Genomic DNA, 5,174 nt, shown 5'->3' on the forward strand with positions numbered 1-5,174 from the left:
TTAGGTCTCAGCATTCACCCCAAGCCAGGTGGAAGCTACACATTTTAGATATGTGGTCTGTTCAGTTCAGTTCAATCGCTCAGTCGTGTCTGACTCTTTGCGACACCATGGACTGCAGCATGCCAGGCCTCCCTGTCCATCACCAAATCCCAGAGTCCACCCAAACCCATGTCCATTGAGTCAATGATGCCATCCAGCCATCTCATCCTCTCTCGTCCCCTTCTCCTCCTGCTCTCAATCTTTCCCAGCATCAGGGTCTTTTTAAATGAGTCAGCTCTTTGCATCTGGTGGCCAAAGTATTGGAGTTTCAGTTTCAACATCAATCCTTCCAATGGACACCCAGGACTGATCTCCTTTAGGATGGACTGGTTGGATCTCCTTGCAGTCCAAGGGACTCTCAAGAGTCTTCTCCAACACCACAGTTCAAAAGCATCAATTCTTTGGTACTCAGCTTTCTTCACAGTCCAACTCTCACATCCATACATGACCAATGGAAAAACTATAGCCTTGACTAGATGGACCTTTGTTGGCAAAGTAATGTCTCTGCTTTTCAATATGCTATCTCAGTTGGTCATAACTTTCCTTCCAAAGAGTAAGCGTTTTTTAATTTCATGGCTGCAATCACCATCCGCAGTGATTTTGGAGCCCAGAAAAATAAAGTCAGCCACTGTTTCTACTGTTTCCCCATCTATTTGCCATGAAGTGATGGGACCAGATGCCATGATCTTCGTTTTCTGAATGTTGAGCTTTAAGCCAACTTTTTCACTCTCTTCTTTCACTTTCATCAAGAGGCTCTTTAGTACTTCTTCACTTTCTGCCATAAGGGTGGTGTCATCTGCATATCTGAGGTTATTGATATTTCTCCCACAATCTTGATTCCAGCTTGTGCTTCCTCCAGCCCAGTGTTTCTCATGATGTACTCTGCATATAAGTTAAATAAGCAGGGTGATAACATACAGCCTTGACATACTCCTTTTCCTATTTGGAACCAGTCTGTTGTTCCATGTCCAGTAAACCTCACCAAAATATTCTTAGCCAGAAATTAGAATCCTCATCTTGAGGATGAGGAAACAGAGGCTCAGAGAAATGAGGAAGTTGCTTGTGATCACAAGGGTGAGACAGATTTCAAAGCTCAGATGGTCTGCTCATTGGCTTTGCTCCCCCTGCCTACCCACTGTGCAGCCCCTGGCGTCTGAAGGCTAGGTCCAAGGCATTTATGAACCAGCGCTGGCTGCAGACACTCCTGCAATGTACATCGTGGGTCTGAGCTGTCCTCAAGTGGGCCAGAGAGCTCTCAAGTATACAGACAACTCTCTGCTGTTTGGATCTTATTTTCCAAAATTATAGTGGAATCTGCTAACACTCAGGGCACCAGGTTCAGCTCTTCGTGATCAGTGCCTTGATCCCTATGGCAGGCACTGTCATGACGCTTGCTTTACAAAGGATGGGACTGGTGACATCACTTGCCCAAGGTCACATGGCTGACAAGTAGCAGAACTGGGACTTGAACTCAACTTGACCTCCAAACCGCCAATGATGTCAACCACTGTGTTTTGGAGATTTAAGGAAGAAGAAAATGGAAAGGAAAAGAGAAGGCTGATGGTCAGTTCTGAAGATATCCTGATTGTTCTCAAGGAAAGCCAAGAAAAAAAGAAGAAAATCATAGACTAACAGAGCTGGATACCGACCAAGTCAAAATGTACAAAGCAACCAAGATTCCAGTTCCAGTTCCTTTCCTGAGGTAGGAGATAGGCCCCTGGGCTGGACAGCTGATGTTTGTCAAGCGGAGTAAAATTGAAGCTTTGTTTCCCTCGCCCCACCCAAATACTCCAAGATCAAAGCTGGAGGCAGAAGTTGAGCTTTGCTGGAGGAAGGAGATAAGGTACCCACTCCTGGGGTCAAGGAAAGCGTCTCTGTTTGCACAAGTGTAGGAAGGTCCCTTGGGAGTCAAAACGAGAGAGGGAGACCCACCCCATAATAAATGTGGACATGTACCCACAGGCCTCAGGTGGGATCCGTCTTAGCAAAAAATTGTTCATGCATGTTGGGGAGAGTTCTAGGGCCAGTCAGGTGTGAAAAAAAAGATACAAGGTAATGGGCCAAAGGTAAACAAAGACCTGGAAGAACTTCCTGTACAAGAGATTTAAATCACCTCTTTACTGCTCCTTTATACCTCCTCATCAGAGAGGACACCCATGCCCTTAGTCTGCGTGTGTATTTCTCTGCAACTTCTGCCTTAAAAAAACAAACTGTGCTCTCCCACGTGTTATGCTGTGTCTCTAGTAATAAACTTGGTTCCTATTTTTTTACAGGTTGTCCTCCTTGAAACATTCCTGCTTTCAAATGGGGGAAAGAGCCAGGGCCACTTTGCTTCTAGCTTCTAGCCCCTGGTGGTCTGGTGGCTAGGAGTCCTGGTTTCCATCCAGGCTACCCAGGTTCAATTCCTGAGCAGGAAACTACCATCTCTCTTCAGGACTGCTCACTGTTCTCCCTCCGAGATCACTCTCAGAAAGTGTTCTATTGTTCTCAGAATGGCCACGTGTAAAAAAACCGGCCCCTGCAGACAAGAAAGCAGAAAGGCCAACCCTCCCTGCCCCTTCAGGAATGGCGACTCCTCCCCCTCCCCGCCCCCAGCGTGGCTACCAGACTCTCACCCAGGCAGGTGGATTTTTCATTAAGACTTTGCTTCTTGTCTAGAGGAGAAATAAAATTATACTCAGGGGCTCTGATGGTTTAGTGGACCAGGAAAGACAGACTCACGTGCATGGCTGGGTCCCTGGAAGCCTGCAAGCCAGGGGAGGGGATGGCAGAAGAGGGGCGAGGGACTGGCGAGAAGGGAGAGGCTTTATAAATTACTCCGTCCTCCCTCTGCCTTGAAATCACTGCACCGTGACAGGCTGTGAAATTAAATGAAGGGCAGGCAGGGCCCTGGAGAAGCTAAAGCGCCAATGAGGAGAGAGGGTGCAGAAGGGTGATAAGCTGGAGAGGCAGGTTAATGATAACGCAGTAAACAGGTGGCCTCCGGGAGGAGTCAAGAAGCCCTGGGGTGTGCACTTGTCTGAGTGCGTGTGTGTGTGTGTGTGTGTGTATACTTGTATGTGAGAAAGGGATATACACACAAGGGGAAGGAGGGAGGGAGGGAGAGAGAGAGAGAGAAGCCCATGAAATCCATGTGTATTTCAGCCCTGCCTCCCTTTTAACCTAATGAAGCTGGTTTTCCTCCCCTACATGGAGGCTGTGTGGGCTTCCACATTGTTCCTGCCAGCCTGTCCCTTACTCTTATCCCTGAAGGAAGGCCACTATAAACTACTTTGTACCTTACTCTTATCCCTGAAGGAAGACTACTTTGTAGTGAAGGTATCTTTAAAATTTAACAGCCTGTACCGCCCTGGGCAGGAGTGAATGGATGATTAGGCAACCTGGTCCCAAAGAAGGGGTACCAGAAATGACTGAACTAGGTCTTCTAGAAAGGGGACATCCCCCTTCCACAGATCCCAGTCACCTCTCACTGATCTGCATCAGGAAATCGCAAAGAAAAGCCTCAAAATTGCACCCTGAGTTGTGCCTCCGAGGTAAGGAGCACACTCCCCCAAATCCTGGAGTACAGAACCTATTTGAGGGGCGGGTGGCCATTCTCGCAATGAGATGAAGCATTTCCTACCCCAGCTTTACTCTGCAGCTGTTTCTTAGGTTTCCGCTTCCCTGAAAGTCCACTTCCCTGCTGAAGCATTTCAGAGCTTCATGATCCCTCTCCCCCGGTGGCTTCTCTGGTCTGAAGTTGACCCTAGGAATTATTATGTCGTAGATTGCATTGTGTCCTCAAATTCACATGCTGACGCCTGAACTGCTACTGCGATGGTGTCTGGTGGTAAATGGGGAGATAGCAGATTAGATGAGGTCATGAGGGTGAGGGCCTCATGGTAAGTTTAGAGGTTTTAAAGGAGAGGAGGAGAGAGAGCTTGCTGATTCTCTGCCACACGAGGACACAGTGAGAAGGCAACCATCAGAAAGCCAAGAAGAGGGCTCTCTCCAGGGGCTGCATTGGCGGGCACCCTGGGCTTGGACTTCCCACCTCCAGAACTATGAGAAATACGTATCTTATGTTTAAGCCACTCTGTCTCCGGCCTTTTGTTACAGCAGAGGCAGCAGACTACTGCACACTCCAGATCGCTGTCAGATGCTTTCACGTTTGTATAGCGTTTATCCAGGGCTTCCCTATTAGGGCTAGTGGTAAAGAACTTGCCTGCCAACGCAGAAGACAGAAGAGATGCAGGTTCCATCTCTGGTTTGGGAAGATCCCCTGGAGAAGGGCAGGGCAACCCACTCCAGTATTCTTGCCTAGAGAATCCCACGGACAGAGGAGCCTGGCGGGCTACAGTCCATGGGGTTGCAAAGAGTCGGACACAACTGAAGGGACTTCGCACTCGTGTTGAGCCTGGCATGAAGCTGGGTACTAGACAGAGTTGAAGTCTGAGAGGCTGTCCAGTTTGCAAGGATCTGTGGTCTGATTTGTGATACAAGACTCACCATGAGGCAGACAGACATTCATATGTAACCAGGTCTCTGAGCAGGAGTGGGTCAGTGTATTCGGAGCACATTTGGCCCAAGGACATCCATTACCAAATATACACTCTCTCACCCATACAAACACACTTTGCTTCCTCAGATCCTTGGTAGATAAGCTGTGTGACCACATGGAATGAAGTCAAGAGAAGTCTGCAGCCTGAGTGTGTTTCTCCAAGAGCTCACAGTGTGACCTTGACAAGTGGCGTCCCGTGAGTTAAGCTCACAAACAAAACCAGCAGCTGCTGTTCCAGCGGCCACCATAGCTGTGTGGGAGAAGACATGTTCAGACCGGGACCTTTCTATAAATCTGATTTAGATTGAGCCCAGCCTCTTTCTCTGGATGATTTGGTCTTCTTGTTCACGGCTTTTTTTTTTTTTTTTCACTTTTTCAAATATTTGTCTTATATTTTTGCCTACTCTGACTGGGGTGAAAGTCTTGCTAACTTAAGGATAATCCTTGAATGACATTGCCCTCCACAGTCCCTTCTAGAAATGGGAATTTCCTCCAAAGACCTGAGATTGAGGTTTTCACCATCTCTTCTAGGATTCCCTTACAGACAGAGGCTTCCTGTTGCTAGGCTTTTCCTTCATATTAGGCGATAGTTGTT

This window comes from Ovis aries, chromosome 12 (assembly GCF_016772045.2).
Source record: "Ovis aries strain OAR_USU_Benz2616 breed Rambouillet chromosome 12, ARS-UI_Ramb_v3.0, whole genome shotgun sequence".
NCBI lineage: Eukaryota > Metazoa > Chordata > Mammalia > Artiodactyla > Bovidae > Ovis > Ovis aries.